The sequence below is a fragment of the Lithobates pipiens genome, unplaced genomic scaffold, assembly GCF_037356315.1.
Source record: "Lithobates pipiens isolate NorthernLeopardFrog02 unplaced genomic scaffold, aLitPip1_a1.2 Scaffold_18, whole genome shotgun sequence".
Classification (NCBI taxonomy): Eukaryota; Metazoa; Chordata; class Amphibia; order Anura; family Ranidae; genus Lithobates; species Lithobates pipiens.
This window is the reverse complement of record NW_027507758.1, coordinates 108,408,001-108,427,177: the sequence shown is the minus strand read 5'-3', so window position 1 is coordinate 108,427,177 and position 19,177 is coordinate 108,408,001. Positions and strand designations below refer to the sequence as shown.

At 45.2% G+C, this 19,177-nt stretch overlaps 1 protein-coding gene across 1 annotated transcript in view; it reads left to right on the top strand.

Moving 5' to 3' along the window:
- LOC143986684 (uncharacterized) overlaps nucleotides 1-19,177 on the top strand; it is an 83,125-nt gene that overhangs the window by 51,189 nt on the left and 12,759 nt on the right. The gene's annotated exons all lie outside the window — the stretch shown is intronic.

Below are 19,177 nucleotides of genomic sequence, written 5' to 3'. Positions count from 1 at the left end.
CAAGCATATAGAGGGTTGAGTTCCATCGCGTCGGGCAATCGCAAATAAGACGTCTGACCGGCAGATTGTGGCCATGGCCGTATAAGATCTTCTGAAATGGGCCAAGATTTTCCTTGCCTGCCGCAAGATGTCCTGGACCCCAGGGTATTTGACAACGAATCGCTGCACGACCAAGTTTAAGACGTGTGCCATGCATGGCACGTGCATAATTGTGCCCTGTTTCAATGCGCTAAGCAGATTGGCACCGTTGTCCCACACCACTTTACCAACTGTCAAATTGAGCGGTGTTAGCCACTGATCTGCCTGTGAACGCAAAGCTGAAAGGAGTGCCGGGCCAGTGTGGCTCTTGGCTTCCAGGCACAACAGACGCAGCACGGCATGGCAACGTCTCACCTGGCATGTCGAATAGGTTCTGGGGAGCTTGGGTGGCGCAGCGGAAGAGACGCTAGCAGAGGAAAAGGAGGAGTCAGCCGAGGAGGAGAGGGAGGAGTATGGAGTAGGAGGAGGAGAAGAGCCAGGCCTGCATGCAATCCGTGGGGGTAAAACCAAATCTACACGGGTGCCACGGGTTACATGCTTGATGGCCGCCAGAAGGTTCACCCAGTGGGCAGTAAAAGTGATATACCTTCCCTGCCTGTGTTTGCTAGACCACGTGTCTGTGGTCAGATGTATATTGGCACCGACACTGTGCCAGAGATGCATTCACTTTCCGCTGAACATGGCCATATAGCTCTGGGATGCCCTTCTCTGAGAAATACTTCCCTCCTGGGATCTTCCATTGTGGTGTTCCAATGGCCACAAATTTGCGAAAAGGCCTCCGAGTCCACCAGTTTATATGGCAGTAGTTGGCGGGCTATCAGTTCTGACAAGCCAGCCGTCAACCGTTGGGCAAGAACTGTTATTCGGCATCATCATTTTTTTACACTCGAACATTAGGCCCACGGAAGACTGCCTTTTTGCAGAAAAAACGTGAGCTTGGCGTGATGGAAGGTGGAGTGGAGGACAATTGTGAGGAGAAGAAGTAGAAGACTAGGCTGGACGGTGAGAGCCTGGAGTGTGGCTTTGTGTGTTCCGTTGCTCCCACTGGGCTCGGTGATGGCAGCTCATGTGCCTTCTTAAGGCGGTCGTCCCTAGGTGAGTGTTGGGCTTACTGCAACTAATGCGTTGACTGCAAAGATTGCAGATGGCAACACTATTGTCAGCAGCGGACACGTTAAAAAAAAGCCCACACTGCGGAGCCATGTGTCGGCGTCCTGGGAGCGCCAGATGTGACCGTACATGGTCGATGACTCGCTCCTGATACATTAGCAGTCTGCTTTGTCCCCCCTGTGCAATGTAAGTTATTCCTGCTTCTCCTCCCTATCTGCTGGTCCATATCTCCCTCTGAACTCCCCTCCTCTTCCTCTCTTGTGGGCACCCACATGACATCACTAGACACGTCATCATCGACGTCACCTTCCCCACCGCTATAAGTAGAGATCTCGGAGTAGGCAGCAACACCGGGGACCAACCTCCTCCTTGGGCTGATCTGGGTACTGTCGTCAGACTGCTGAGTGGCGGTTCTTGCTACCTCCTCTTCCTGATCCAATGCCAAGAGTGGCTGCGCATCAGAAATGTCTTGATATGGATCGGAAAATAATTCCTGTGACTCAAGCGGAAGGTATGTGGTGGTGGTGGTGGTGGTGGTGGTGTTGGTGTTGGTGGTAGTGTCTTTGGGGGTGCACATAGCAGAGAGTGAGGAAGAGGGTGCAGATCGAGAGGATGAGGAGGGTGCAGAAGAGTAAGGCTGAGTGAGCCACTCAACCAATTCTGGTGCTTCCTTTGACGTAATCGCACGCACCTTCTGCAATTTCCCACTTTGGCTCAAACCTGTTGCTCCTGCCCTACCCCTACCACCCCTGCGGAAGGGCCTGCCTCTTCCTCTGCCTGTCATTTTTTAAATGACCCTGTGACAAAACTCTCAGTCCCTATACTGATAAAGGACTGCTGCAGAATTGGGCAGCAGTCAGCAGTAGTGCACCTCAACCCTATATATTGTGGACCTATACCAGTCCTTAAGGATTAGCAGACTGTACCTCCCTTAACCCTATATACTCTAGTACGCTATACCTTACCAGTCCTTAGAAGGACCTTTGTGGAACTAGTAGGTTGTGATTAGCAGACTGTACCTCAGTCCCTATACTCATAAAGGACTACTGCAGCAGAAGGGCAGCAGTCAAGTATAATAATCTTTCTATATTTGGAAGAAAGCATATTATACGTGTACAACCCTATTACCATACCAGTCCTGAAAAGAACCTTTGTGGACCTAATAGTAACAGCTAATGATTAAACTGTCCCTCACTGCCACACACAGCTTCCTGACTGTCCCTATTTAAACTGACAAAACACAGGCTGCTGCAACAATAACTTGAATAGCACTCAAAACTATATCCTGTACTACTTTACCGTACCAGTCCTGAAAAGGACTTTTGTGGACCTAATAGTAACAGCTAATGATTAAACTGACTGTCCCTGCTGCACACAGCGTCCTGTCCCTCTCTCAGCACTGACAAAAGACAGGCTGCTGCAACAATGACTTGAATAGCAGTGCCTCAAACCTATATCCTGAACTACACCTATACCATACCAGTCCTTAAAAGAACTTTTGTGGACCTAATAGCTAGCGATTTGGGTCACTGCAGTCTCTCCCTGCTCCACACAGCAACCTCTCCCTATAGTGACATACGAAAGAATGTAAAATGGCCGCCGGATCGGGTCTATTTATAAGTTAGGGGGAATGTCCAAGTGTCCATGTGCTGTAATGTCTCAATTGGCTGTCCTGTACCACATGATGGATGTGTCATCATAGGTCAAAGTTCTTTTACACAGTAAACACGTAAGTCCGCCAGGCGAACAGCGGCAATAGTCCGCCGATCGGGCGGACCGCGAACAGCTGAAATCCGCTGCGAACCGACCGCCGAGCGAACAGTTCGGCCATCCCTACCAGGAAGTGATTGCATTTATGAACTGCCTCAATCCCCAACATCCAGGTGTATTATGGACTGGTCCTAACTTTATTCCTTTTGCCATTATAGGGGTGTTGTCCCCATTATTTTTATACAGGACTTTATCTTTGGCAATTTACATGAAATGATCACTGACTTTGTTTATTTTTCAGCAGTTACGCTTCTTTTCCAAGTGCAATTATTTTTCATCCAGGCTGTCTCTTCTATCATTAGCAGATATTGACTTTATTGGAGTTCCTCTTACATATTAGTCAGTTCCCTCTTGAGGCACAGTTTCTTCCCCTTTCCATAAATAAAATAGTTGTTCCTGCGCTCCAATGGAATATGAATAAATGATCAATGGTACAATAGATAATGAGTACTTAACAGCTAGCATACAATAATGAAAAAAAATATTGGCATAAATCTAGCAATGAAGCTTCAGAATGTCCAAATGTGCAACATAGTGCAAACAAATTAAGGTGCAAGAGATCAAAATAAAGTGGCTGAAATTCCTTTACAACTCATAAAACAATAATCACACCATAAATAAGGCGAAGCTTCAGAATTTCCAAATGTGCAAAAGTGCAACAAGTTGTATAGATTCCACTTAGTATTATAGTGCAAGGTGCAGGATGTGGGGTAGCATCAGTGGGTGACGCAGTGACTTTAGGTGAATCTTCAGTGAGAAATGTCACCCGCAGGTGTACTAACTTATTACCTTACAGCTGCAAGGTAAGCAGCATATAGTAAAGCCAGTGGGTTACTCTGGGGCAGAAGGGAAGGAGCCTCTTTCCTTTCTTCTCAGTTGTAGATCACCTAAAGGGTTACAGCTTGTTTCCAGGGACAGGTACTCGGCAGAGTGGTTTGCTCCCAGTGTGTCAAGCAGGTAAAATAGAGAAACATAGGAGAGGCTCTCTGGTGTAGTATGTTTAACACTCGATGTAAGTATATTCAACATAAAGCAAAAAATAGGGTACTCACATTTAAAACTAGCAACAGTGCATTGTATACAAACGAGCAGCGAGTTCGGATGGTAAAAATGTCACTTCCGGTGTTTCATGTCTAACGTGTATTGTCACTGTCACGTGACTTCTTTGGAGATCATCCACTACCCATATTGGGTACATGATGTATTGAGGATATATATGTGGAGGGGAGAAGGCGGAGCCTAGCCGAGAGGTAATGCTGGCTTAGAGCTCCATTCTCAGCAGGACAACGGAGCCATAAAACGGCGGAGGTAACTTGACCCTCCGCATATATATCATACCAAACGGTAGATAAATATCCCTACCTTGCATTGGTGACATTCGGGGGGGTCAGAGGAGACTCATGAGGCAGAAAATTAACAAGAAAGCGCCGCCTCACACACACAGCAGTATGGCACTGAAACCCTCCCCCTCTGAGGGGAGACACAGTGAGGAGAACAAACAGACAGCCCCTTCTGCTGCTTTACATAAAGATGTTCTCTCATTAAAAGCACATAGTCTCTCTAACCAAATACCTGAGAAAAATATGTCAGTTCTGGAGAATTTAGAACTTTCCACACAAAGACTTATCCCCTCCTGTAACGCTGAAACAAATAGAAAATCTGCTTCAAAAATCACTAAAAAACATTGCAGATATCATCACCACAAGCCTTACCAAAGAAATTAGAATACTTGGTCAGCGTACATCAGCACTGGAAATTAGAGCAGACGATCTGGAAAATCTAATATTGCCTCAGAAATTGATTTTCTTAAAGAGGAAAATGACATATTACAATCCAAATTGGAGGATTTTGAAAATCGTGCAAGACGCTCCAATATACGTATTAGAGGAATACCCGAATCTGTGACTGATTTAAACGGTGCTATTACTGCACTTTTTCAAGAATTACAACCAGCTATCCCACTAGAGCGTCTTGAAATGGACCGGGTTCATAGAGCCCTAGCAACAAAGAAAACAGATGGTCCTCCCCGTGACATTATCGCAAAATTGCATTTCTACCGCACTAAGGAACTACTGCTAAATACAGCTAGAAATAAAGATCCCCTAATTTTCCAGGGTCATAAATATCAATTATTCACAGACCTCTCACAGATTACAGTCAACAAAAGAAGAACCCTGAAACCACTACTGCAAATATTACAGCGAAATGACATAATCTACCAATGGGGCTTTCCTTTCTCGGTGCATTTTACTTTTCAAAGTCGCAAATATATGTGCCGAACAGCTAAGGACCTGCAAACTACTTTACAGAAACTAGGGATGATAAACACATCAAGAGATGCTGCGGACACTCGCCAAAAATCATTCTCATATGCTGATACTCCCTCCTCTGCTTCCAGAAGAGAAGACTACAATCCACAGAAAAGAAGTCGCATACAATCTCCACCTCCAGATCTGGCTGACACTATGGACTGAAACACTCGTACTGAGGCTACTATCTTGCCTTTTCAACAGAATGGCTACTTCCGAGTTTTTTCTCTGACTTCCAATCAATATTTTTATCATAATCTTATTTTTAAGAAATGTTCCTAATAATTTATTACCTTATTATAACTTTTTTTTTTCTCTCTCTTCTCTTCTTTGTTTCTGAGGTTGCCTTAATCTTACATTTTGATTTTTTGCTTGAAAAATGAAATTATATGATTGGCTCTTGGTGTCCTGCAGGGAAGTTCCTTGCACCCTCTCTTGCTACCCTCAGCAGCTCGGTGCACACCCAGCAGTTGACAGTGGCTCATGTACCCATGGAGGGAGAGATTTTCTCCTCCCAACGGACACATTAAGAACATAGATATGTTAAGATATATTTCAATATTGTATATTAATTGTATTTTCTTTTTCAGTCATTATCTCCTTTCCCTCCACCCCTATACTCTGAAGACAAATAATTTCTTATATGACACACGTTCTAACATAAACACCAACACATATTTACTTTTCCCAACTCCATGGCCCCATTAAACATCATATCCTTAAATACTCAGGGACTAAACGTTCCACACAAATGCACTAAAGCCTTCCGCACATTTTCATCCAAGAAAGCACATATAGTTTGCCTCCAAGAGACTCATTTTGCATCACAATCCACTCCCAAATTTTTCAGTAAAGACTACCCCCAAGTATACACAGCTTCGGCCTCCTCTAAAAAACGAGGCGTGCTTATAGCTTTCCATCGCAATACACCATTTTCACTAATGAAGGAAATCAAGGATCCAGAAGGTCGTTACTTGATTCTTAAAGGACACCTACTTGATACCGCTATCACCATTACATCATACTACGCTCCTAACAAAAATCCTATTTCTTTTCTTTCTCATTTATTTCAAACTATAGAACACCACAAAATAGGTACTACAATTCTATGTGGAGATTCTAATCAGACCATATTCCCATTTTTGGATAAATCACCAATCCCACAGTCACATACAGCAGACAAACAACTCTTATCAAAACTAATTACAAAACATAACCTAGTAGATACTTGGAGAGAATTGAATCCAACCAAGAGACAATACACACATTACTCGTTCCCTCATCGCTCATTCTCTAGGATAGACCATATATTTATGTCCATAGGGCTAATTCCAGAAATAATATCTACAAAAATTATTCCCATCCCATGGTCCGGTCATAGTGCAGGCTACATTACTGTTGCCTCTATAATTCCAAAAAAAAAAGATCCAACATGGATATTAAGAGATTTCCTACTCAAAAATCCAGCTCATAAAAATATTGAAATTGCGCTCAAAGATTATATAAAATATAACTCCACACCTGACGTCTCTCTGACTACATTATGGGAAGCACACAAACCTGTTCTCCGTGGCATGTCTACAGCAAGCAAACATGTTCAACAGAGAGCGGAAAATCCTTTGTCAGACTTTAGAAACAAATTTCAATAAATGTCACACAGCATTCCAAAATAACCCTTCTTCTTTATCTAAAATAAATCTTGACAAAGCTAAATTGGAATTTGATCTATTCCTTACTGAAGCAGCGGATAAAACCATCAAGAGATCACAACACAATTTCTATATCAATGCGAATAAACCTCACACACTATTAGCCAGGACATTAAAATCCTGCCAGAACCCAACGAAACCGATACGTCTGAAAATCTCTAGGGGGGTATACACAATCCTTTAAAAATATTACAAAAATTCAAAACACAATTAAAAAATGTATACTCTTCTAATAAGGAGTTGGACCCTTCTAGAGCAAATGATTTTTTCTCATATATCTCTACCGACACTATCTAAAACACAAATGGAAATGATGGAGGAACCAGTGTCAATTATAGAGGTATCTGAAGTTATCAAAAATCTGAAACTAAATAAAAGGCCAGGTCCTGATGGTTTTTCTGCTCTGTATTACAAAACGTTTGTAGACACCCTATCTCCAGTCTTGACAAACACTTTTAATTCCCTTTTGGAAGGTCATTCTTTTAGAAGAGAAACCCTAACTGCAATTATCTGTATGCTCCCTAAACCTCACACAGACGATTCAATATGGTCTAATTATCGCCCTATTTCGCTATTAAATTTGGACATAAAAATTTTAGCCAAAATTCTAGCTAACAGATTAAATACTATTATAGGCAATCTAATACATCGTGATCAAGTGGGCTTCATTCCATTACGTCAAGCAGGAGATAATATTAGACGTGCAACACTCCTGTCACATGCCGCTAAAAAAAGATGTATTCCCACTTGTTTTCTTTCTTTAGATATTATGAAAGCTTTTGACACAGTATCTTGGTCATATATGAACTATACCCTTTCCAAATGGGGATTCGGCCCTCATTTTTTACGATGGATCTCTAGTTTGTATCAAGATCCCAAAGCTTATATCAGATATGCAGGGTACAAATCGGACGAGTTTAATATACTGAGGGGGACTCGTCGAGGATGTCCACTTTCGCCATTATTATTTGCTTTACTCATTGAACCTTTAGCACAAAGAATTAGGATGGAACCCACTATAACAGGTATTGAAATGGGTGGCTTTCATCATAAGCTCTGTTTATTCGCAGACGATATTCTCATTTTTTATCTTCTCCACATGTTTCGGCCCCAAATCTTATGGTTGTACTACAAGAATTCTCATTTATTTCGGGCCTTAAGGTCAATATTCAAAAATCTTCAGCATTAAACATTTCACTTGTCGAAAAAGATAAACAATCTTTACAAAATTCACTACCCTTTAACCACTTTCAGACCGGACCATTTTGCTGGTAAATGACCAGAGGTCTTTTTACACTTTGGCACTGCGCTGCTTTAACTGGTAATTGCGCGGTCATGCAATGTTGTACCCAAACAAAATTTGCGTCCTTTTCTTCCCACAAATAGAGCTTTCTTTTGATGGTATTTGATTGCCTCTGCGATTTTTATTTTTTGCGATATAAACGTAAAAAGACCGCAAATTTTGAAAAAAAATGATATTTTCTACTTTTTGTTATTAGAAAAATCCAATAAACTCAATTTTAGTCATACATTTAGGACAAAATGTATTCAGCCACATGTCTTTGGTAAAAAAAAAGTCAATAATTGTATATTTATTGGTTTGCGCAAAAGTTGTCACATCTACAAACTAAGGTACGTTTTCTGGAATTTACGCAGCTTTTAGTTTACGACTGCCTATCTCATTTCTTGAGGTGCTAAAATGACAGGGCAGTACAAAACCCCCCCAAATGACCCCATTTTGGAAAGTAGACCCCCTAAGGAAATTGATAAGAGGCATGTTGAGCCCATTGAATATTTTATTTTTTTGCCTCAAGCGATTGAATAATGACAAAAAAAAAATTTTTTTTTTTTTTTTACACAAAGTTGTCACTAAATGATATATTGCTCACACATGCTATGGGCGTATGTGAAATGACACCCCAAAATAAATTCTGCTGCTTCTCCTGAGTACGGGGATACCACATATGTGGGACTTTTTGGGAGCCTAGCCGCGTACAGGGCCCCGAAAACCAAGCACCGCCTTCAGGCTTTCTAAGGGCGTAAATTTTTGATTTCACGCCTCACTACCTATTACAGTTTTGAAGGCCATAAAATGCCAAGATGGCACAAAACCCCCACAAATGACCCCATTTTAGAAAGTAGACACCCCAAGCTATTTGCTGAGAGGCATGTTGAGTCCATGGAATATTTTATATTTTGCCACAAGTTGCGGGAAAATTACAAACTTTTTTTTTTTTTTTTTTTTTTTCACAAAGTTGTCACTAAATGATATATTGCTCATGCATGCCATGGGCATATGTGAAATGACACCCCAAAATAAATTCTGCTGCTTCTCCTGAGTACGGGGATACCACATATGTGGGACTTTTTGGGAGCCTAGCCGCGTACGGGGCCCCGAAAACCAAGCACCGCCTTCAGGCTTTCTAAGGGCGTAATTTTTTGAGTTCACTTCTCACTACCTATTACAGTTTTGAAGGCCATAAAATGCCAAGATGGCACAAAACCCCCACAAATTACCCCATTTTAGAAAGTAGACACCCCAAGCTATTTGCTGAGAGGCATGTTGAGTCCATGGAATATTTTATATTTTGCCACAAGTTGCGGGAAAATTACAAACTTTTTTTTTTTTCACAAAGTTGTCACTAAATGATATATTGCTCACGCATGCCATGGGCATATGTGAAATGACACCCCAAAATAAATTCTGCTGCTTCTCCTGAGTACGGGGATACCACATATGTGGGACTTTTTGGGAGCCTAGCCGCGTACGGGGCCCCAAAAACCAAGCACCGCCTTCAGGCTTTCTAAGGGCGTTACAGTTTTGAAGGCCATAAAATGCCAAGATGGCACAAACCCCCCCCCCAAATGACCCCATTTTAGAAAGTAGACACCCCTAAATTTAGGGGTACACTAGTGAGACTAGGTAATAAATGGCGGGTGCCCTGAAACTATAAAAAAATAACTAACCAACCAGCGTCACCTGTAACAGTTATATGGTGATCACTGGTGAAAGGGTTAACTAGGGGGCAATCAGGGGGCTTTATGCGGTAGTATATGGGGGTCCCTGGCGCTATAAAAAGCTGCGGCGAACCTAAATACCTACCTGCCTAACTAGCGTCACCTGTGACACTAATACAGCGATCAGAAAAACGATCGCTTATTAGGCTGGGTTCACACTGGAGCGATGCGGGAACGCCACGAATGCGCGGCGGGTTCCCGCATCGCATGCCTCCCGGCGGCAGTTCACACTGCCCTATGCGAACTGCTGGGAGTGTCAGTGAAATGTTAATGACACCCCCAGATCAGTTCGCATATCGCAGTGCGATCTGCAAACTTGGATCGCATGGTGTGAACACCCATGCGATCCGATTCTGCTGCGGACCAAAAAAAGGGTCCCGTGCGAGTTTGCGGCGGGTGCGGCGGGTGCGACACGAATTCAGCCATACTATCTGTATAGCTGAACTCGAATCGCACAGAGATCGGATGTGATTTGCACTGCAGTGCGGTGCGAATCACATCCGTTCTCATAAACCGCTGCAATGTGAACCCAGCCTTAGTGACACTGGCGACGGGGGGTGATCACGGGGTTAAACCTTTATTGGGGGGGTTAGGGGGGTACCTTAGAACTAAAGGGGGCTAACCCTAACTGCCCTAACAGTTATTAGTCACAAATGACACCTGCCGGGTGATCAGGGGGTTAAACCTTTATTAGGTAATAAATGGCGGGTGCCCTGAAACTATAAAAAAATAACTAACCAACCAGCGTCACCTGTAACAGTTATATGGTGATCACTGGTGAAAGGGTTAACTAGGGGGCAATCAGGGGGCTTTATGCGGTAGTATATGGGGGTCCCTAGCGCTATAAAAAGCTGCGGCGAACCTAAATACCTACCTGCCTAACTAGCGTCACCTGTGACACTAATACGGCGATCAGAAAAATGATCGCTTATTAGGCTGGGTTCACACTGGAGCGATGCGGAAACGCCGCGAATCCGCGGCGGGTTCCCGCATCGCATGCCTCCCGGCGGCAGTTCACACTGCCCTATGCGAACTGCTGGGAGTGTCAGTGAAATGTTACTGACACCCCCAGATCAGTTCGCATATCGCAGTGCGATCTGCAAACTCGGATCGCATGGTGTGAACACCCATGCGATCCGATTCTGCTGCGGGCCAAAAAAAGGGTCCCGTGCGAATTTGCGGCGGGTGCGGCGGGTGTGGCGGGTGCGGCGGGTGCGGCGAATGGCTGAACTCGAATCGCACAGAGATCGGATGTGATTTGCACTGCAGTGCGGTGCGAATCACATTCGTTCTCATAAACCGCTGCAATGTGAACCCAGCCTTAGTGACACTGGCGACGGGGGGTGATCACGGGGTTAAACCTTTATTGGGGGGGTTAGGGGGGTACATTAGAACTAAAGGGGGCTAACCCTAACTGCCCTAACAGTTATTACAGTCACAAATGACACCAATGCAAAAAAAAAAAAAAAAAAAAAAAAAAATGACATTGGTGTCACTGTGACTGGGGGGCAGGGGTAATTGGGGGGGTGATCGGGGGGTAAAGGGGGGGTGTGAGTGTGCCTGGCATGTTCTACTGTGTGTGGGATGTGTTGGTGCAACTCACTGATCCGCTCTCCTCCGTGTCGGAACGAAAAATACCGACACGGAGGAGAGAATACATCACTTCCTCTCCTGTGTTTACATTACAGGAGAGGAAGTGATGTCACCGGGGATTTCCATTCGTCGGGAGCGATCGCGAGGGGGTGGCCATGAATGAATGGCCGTCCCCTCGTCCGGGATCGCTCCCGAACGAAAACCGACCGCCGCAGGCACCGGGCGGGGGCCCGATCGGGCCCCCGACCCGCGGGAGGCTAATCACGTACATGTACGTGCTTATGCCTGCCCGTGCCATTCTGCCGACGTACATCGGCGTGAGGCGGTCGGCAAGTGGTTAAGTGGGTAGATCATAGCCTCCCATATCTGGGTGTGCAGTTTACTCCTAACCCCTCCGATTTGTTTGCAGCTAATTACCCAGCTCTATTAAAAAATATTACAAGGTCGTTATCTAATTGGTCATCAATGCCGATATCATGGTTTTGGAAAATCAATATCATAAAAATGTCTGTTCTTCCGAAATTTTTATATTTATTCAGAACTCTCCCGATTCATATTCCTGCATATTTTCTTAGGCTGATTCAACAAAAAGTAACGAAATTTACTTGGGGGGGGGGGGAAATAAAACCCAGACTTCACAAAAAAACACTTGTTCTCCCCAAAGCTTTGGGTGGTTTGGGATTCCCAGACTTTAACATATATTATAAGGCAGCTCAATTATCTCAATTAACAAAATATCACTCTTCTACAGAGATTCCTTTATGGGTCCTCATTGAAGCTGTAGACTGTGATCCTCTTCCTATAAACAATATATTATGGTTACAACCTGCGGATCGTAAGTCTATAAATAACCCCATTTCTAAGCACTCTCTATCTATATGGGATAGGTATAGAAATTCACATGGTCTGCAATCTCCACAAAATCCGCTATTATCTTTCCACAAGAATCCGACTTTTTACCCAGCCTGGAAATATCCCAAAACATTTAAAGCTTGGTCTAAGGCTGGTATCACTTGTCTATATAATTTAACTTCAACTACATCAATAAAATCTTTTACAGATCTATGTGAATTATATAAGCTTCCACAATCAGAAATATTCAGATATCTCCAAATCAAAGATTTTTATACTCCTCTTCTCAATTCAAATGTAAACTTGCATAATATTTCTCAATTTGAAAGATTTTGTCTCAAGGAACCACATGCTAAAGGTCGTATTACATCATTGTATACACAATTGATATCTAATTCTAATACTGTTATACCTAAATATGTGGCCAAGTGGGAAAAAGATTTGGATTGTAACGATCGATTCTAGGTCTTGGTCCAACATATATGGTCTTTCACAAAATCTTCCTCTATAAATATATTGGCGTCTGAATCATCATATAAAGTTCTCACACGCTGGTATTTGGTTCCTGCGAGAATCGCCAAATTCTCAACAGACAACACTGGCCTTTGCTTTCGTGGCTGTCCAGAAAAAGGTACCTATATACATACCTGGTGGCATTGCTCAATTGTACAATCATTTTGGAAAAAGATCTTTCTGATAATTACAAAATTTTTTGATCGTCCAATTTTTCCAGACCCAATTATAGCTCTCCTTAATTTAAAACCAGCCTTTCTGAATTGGAAACAATTCAAATGAGTTCTTACACTTCTGATAGCCGCAAAGCAGACTATAGCCAATGCGTGGAAAACAGATGTGGTGAATATTGCAGAAACCAAACGTAGAATGAATCAATCTTTCATCCATGCTAAAATGGACGCTATAGATAAAAACCAGATGACAAAGTTTGATATCATATGGAAACCCTGGATTAAATATTATACGTCAGATAATATTGACAACTGAGTTTTATTGTTATGGTGATTAAGATTTTTTATAGAATTTTATAACATTAGATGATATATAAAACCTCCTCCAGAGAATTATTCCCTCCCGTTCCCCTCCTATATACCTTTTATGTTCTTCCCTTACTATATAATACTTGCTATAAACATACTTTAGAAGTTATGGTCAAAACTTTAAAATCATGTTTAAAACTCAGCTATAAGAATGTTTTCAAATTCTAAAATATTTAAAGGCCATTTATTGTCATTCCCACGAGAATATCTTGAAATTCTTCTTTGCTTGTATCATCCGTACTTCAATATGTCTACTTTTTATTTCTGGTATCACATAATTTATCTTATATTCTGTACATGTAATTTATTTTAACATAAAATAAAATTTTTTGAACAAGGATATATATGTGTATCACCACACACACATTTAGGCCCTTTTTTCATATTTTTTTTGTTTATACTGTACTTCCGTAGGCAGCTCCCCCTGAGACAGGAACAAATCTGTGAAATTACAAAAAAGGAGCACCAACTAACCGCAGCATCAATGGGTTTATTATAATTAAAAAGGCAAATGCAGGGGGCAAGTCCAAGATGGGGATGGGAGTGGACATGTTTTATTGCTGCTCTGCTGCCTGGATCTTTTATCCTGATCTACCATGGTGCTGGAGGACTCTCGTCTGCCTCATCTTGCGCTTCTGGCTGCCTGGATCTGACCGCTCATGCCCGGCTACGGACTGGGAGGCGCCACTAGGAAAAGGAACAAAAAATCCGCAAGCAGAGGGTAAGGCTGCTGCTATAACCCTTACTGCTATGGCTTCCCAGATGGAGGAGGTTAGTCACAAGTTTGCAGCTCCTGCGGCTCCTCCAGAGCACACAGCCCTCATGGAAACCATCAATGCCTGCAAAATGCCCCTAACTGAGAAAATGGACCATGTCTGTACTGAATTGGGGCTGATTAGGAGAGACATTGATACCTTTTAGGGGTCGGCTGACTGACTAAGGTGGAGCAGCGTGTATCTTCGGCAGAGGACATACAATGGGAACACGCGGCAGACCTCCATACTTTAAAGATCAGAGTGAAACACTTGGAATCGTGGGCTGAAGATGCCGAAAACCACAACAGACACAATAATTTGCGCATATTGGTGCCTGAGGGCAATGACCCTACTCTCTTCACCGAAAAGCTGCTGTGCTCTCTCCTACCCCGTGCCTCATTCTTAGCCCACTTTGTGGTGGAGCGTGCCCATCAGGTCCCCCCACTTTCATATTTAAGCTACTACTGTCTTTCGTGATCATGACCTAATCCTGCGTGAGGCGAGAAATGTGGGGGAGCTGAAATATGAAAACTCTAAGCTCCTCATATTTCCGAATTACCCCATTGAAACACAACGCCTACGGAAGTCATTCGACTGTGTTCGCTCCCGCCTGTGCGCCAAAAGCCTCAAGTATAGCATGTTGTTCCCGGCCAGACTCCAAGTTCAAGATGGGGAGCGGGGAGCTTCACATCACCAGAGGAGGCATTGCCCTGGCTGGATACGATTCGCACAGGATGACGGCGGTATTTCATTGTCATATCTTGCCTTACTGCTTCCTTTTTAGGCCACTTGGCACTTTTGATGGTGAAGCTCTGTTTTCCCCCTGGAACTGAGACTTCTCTGAAGGGGGACTACTCTTCTCTGCCTCACTGGGCCCTCCAGGGGAACAGAGCTACGCTCTCCTATATTCCCTTGCTCCTGGGAGCTCAGGTGGGATTGTGTACGGGTGACTCCACACCTGTTGTTTCTTGGTTTGAGCTCCCTACTCCTGACCGGGGGGCCAACACTATCCTCAGGATGCGCCTATTGATTGCAATAAGTTTTGCACCCTCAGCTTTCTGAAAGACCAGCACATCATTTATCATCCGGATGAGCCAAGCTGTTATGGGTCAGCAGACCTATGTACTGTATGCCTCTTGCACACGTTGCCTCCAAAGCATGGCGTCTTGCTGTGCTCCTGTTGGGAAGCTATGCCGCTCAGTTATGGGGGGGCTGGCAGGGTGGGGGGGGAGAGCTTCACGTTAGGCTTCAGGAAAATCCCAGAGCAGTTCTTATGATCCGTACCTCCCTGACCAAAAAGAAAATAATGCTTCAGCAATCCCAAAGGATTTTTGAAGAGGGTGATCAAGGTTGTAGATTGCTGGCCTGACTGGTACACGAACAGTCGCCCTCTCGTTAATTGACAAAGAAGGGATTAGACATACTTCATCTGAAGCAATTACTGACTGCTTTGCTTCCTACTACTCTGAACTTTACTCCACCCGGGTAGACTACTTTATGAAAGACCTCCACGTACATCTCTCTGACATTGACATTCCTGTCCTGACTATGACCTATAGGAATCAGCTCGACTCCCCTATTACCCTTAAGGAGGTTCAGCAGGCCATATCTTCTCTTCAAGCTAGGAAGACACCGGGCCCTGATGGTTTCCCCACTGAATTTTATAGCACATATACTGAGGATCTGGCACCCAGGTTTCACTCCTATGCTTTTGTCTTCCTTGTGAGACGGGTCCTTGCCAGCTTCCATGTCAGAAGCAGTGATAGTGGTGATTCCCAAGCCTGGAAAGGACCCGGAACTCTGCAAATCTTACCGCCCTGATCAATGTGGATGACAAGCTGTTAGAAAAAATACTGGCCACCCGGTTAAACATGGTGATTACATTACATGGGAGGGCGACACTGGAATGATGGCAGCATCAGACACTAAAAAGGCATTCGACTCTGTCAAATGGCTTTTTCTCTGGAAGGTGCTGAAATGTTATGGATTTGGGCCCAGGTTTATCTCCTGGATTCAACTCCTAATATAGGGACCCGACTGCTAGAGTCTGAGTGAATGGCCTGTTTGCCCCCTTTGGTCTGAGTAGAAGAACCAGGCAGGGCTGCCCTCTCTCCCTGGGGCTCTTTGCCCTGGCGATCCTAATACATCAAGACCACAGGGTTAAAGGTATACAAATCGGGGTGCTTCGGGAGAAAATATGCAGACGGCATCCTCTATGCAGACAGCATCCTGCTGTATCTGGCTGATGCAGGTGTCTTCTTACAGTCTGCCTTGGAGATTGTAGACCAATTTAGGGGGTATTCGGGAATCCACGCTAATTGGGACAAGTCTGTTCTTTTTTCCCTTCACCCCTCAGGTTCTGGGATAGACACTGGGACCCCGCTTCAATAGGTAGAGGAGTTTATATACCTGGGGATAAGAGTCAGAGGATCCTTGCAGGCTTATATGGCAGACCACTTTTCTCCCCCAATGGTTCAATTTGGTAAGAAATGTCAGCCATGGAAATCTCTGCCTCTGTTGCCGGTGGGTAGGGTGAATTTACTGAACATGGTCTACCTCCCTATTCTCAAATCTTTTTTTGCAAATTGGATAGCATCATAACAGCTTTTGTTTGGGAAGGGAAAACCCTGAGACTGGCGAGGCGGACGCTTCAACTCCGCCTCTCTCAGGGAGGTTTAGCAATGCCTCATTTCCAGCTCTACTACTGGGCCGCAGTATGGAGGCCCAGGTGTGGGACCGAGTGTGGTAGTATAGTAAGCCCAAACAGAACCCTGCAGTACTTTTAGAGGTGGCCATTCTGTGGTCCTATGCGGCCCTGAGCAACCTGGTCTACAGGGGCCCTAGGGCTCGTCTTCCAGCAACCACCCCACTGCCAACAACAATCTGGGTGTGGTAACAGGTCTGGGCCATTTTAAAAAACCAACTCCATTTCCCCCCATACCCCCCCATTGGGGTAACCCAAGACTCCCACACTTCTATATGCTACTGGACCCCCAATTATGGGCATCTAAGGAGATAATGGCCCTCAAACATATTTTTGTAGACAGCTTTCTTCCTTTTCGGTACTAAGGGACAGAGATGCTATTCCCACCTTAATGACCTTCAGGTACTATCAGCTTCGAAACGTGACACAGGCCCAATTCCCTGGCCCTCTAACTCTCCAGATTGACTCGGTGGCATGACTGCTGATCTCCAGAATCCTAGAAAAGACTCTCTCCTCTCTTTACTACTACCTCTCCTTGGCCCACATGATATCCTTGACAAATGGAAGGCTGACATCCCCAAATTGACTGAGGAGGAATGGGAGGACTCATGAGCGACTATATTAATACTATGATTTCTGCAAAGGACCACTTCATCCAACTTACGTTTTTCCACCGAGCCTGCTATACCCCGTGCAGGGCCGCTGATAGGCCAGTACAATTGGCCTGCTGTACCGGGCCTGACCAGCAGGGGGGCCCAGGCAACCTGAACTGCAAAATTGTACGTATAATAAAAAAAAGTTCCTCCTCCACCGATCAGTGCCCTACAACCTCCCCCCCTCCCCTCCGCAACTGAAGAGGAGACAGCGCCGTGCCTCGGATTCTCAGCCCACACAGAGAGAGCCTGAGGCACTGGCAGTGGGCGGCATTGTGGGGGGGAGGTGCGAGCAGCACCCGAGTGGAGTGACACCTGTCGGCTCAGTGATCCGGGACCCCTCTCTCTGTGGTCGCAACACGCGGCCGTTCTGATCAGTCTCGGCAGCGGCTGTCACAGCCGAGCAGAGTGAAGCCGCCTCCCCCTCCTCCATGCACAGCACTGTGTAGACATGGAGGAGGGGGAGGCGGCTTCACTCTGCTCGGCTGTGAGTGACAGCCGCTGCCGAGACTCATCAGAACGGCGCGACGTGAGTCACGCGACCACAGAGAGAAGGGGATTATTGCGCCGGGTCCCGGATCACTGAGCCGACAGGTGTCCCTCCACTCGGGTGCTGCTCGCACCTCACCCCTGCAATGCTGCTACCTTGGGATAGAGGTACATTATGGGTCCTTAGGGGAGTCTGTGCACTGTAGGGGGGTTCTTTACTGTAGGGGGGGTCTGCACTGTAGGGGGAGGGGTCTGTACTGTAGGTGAGGATTCTGCACTGTAGGGGAGTCTGTACTGTAGGGGGTCTGCGCTGTAGGGTGGAGCGGCCTGTACTATAGGAGGGTCTGCACTGTAGGGGAGGATTCTGTACTGTAGGGGGGGTCTACACTGTAGATGGGGGGTCTGTATGGTAGGGAGGGCGGTCTGCACTGTAGGGGGTCTGTGTAACATGCAGGAGGTCCAGAGCTGTGAGGGGCTGTGTAATGTAAAGGGGTGCAGGGTGCTGTGTAATGTAAAGGGGTCCAGAGGTACAAGGGCTGTGTAATGTAAAGGGGTCCAGAGGTGCAGGCTGCTGTGTAATTTAAAGGGGTCCAGAGGTGCAGTTGTGGAGAGGGGGGGGGGTACACAGTAGTGACAAAAAGACATTGAAGGATGCAGGGGACACAGTGGGTGTTTTTACATTTTATGGTGGGGGGGTGCCAGATATAGGATCCGCCCCGGGTGCCAAATGCTCTAGGTACGCCCCTGCCCCCCCCCCCCCCCTTGTTCGGTAAAGTTTTTTTTGTTTTGTTTTTTAATGTGCTATGCGCTCATTGCGCTGTGTTCATTCCAGTATGCGGCTGCAGGGGAGGGCCTCTTTCCTGTATTTCAGGCGCAGAAGAATACGTCTTCTGCACCCGCCGCACAAGTCCCGGCCAGCATATAATGTTATGGTGTTGGAGAGTCTCCCTCTCCCTCTCTCTCTCTCCCTCTCTCTCTCTCCCCCTCTCTCTCTCTCTCTCTCTCTCTCTCTCTCTCTCTCTCTCTCTCTCTCTCTCCCCCTCTCTCCCTCTCTCTCCCTCCCTCTCTCTCTCCCTCTCCCTCCCTCTCTCTCTCCCTCTCTCTCTCCCTCTCTTTCTCCC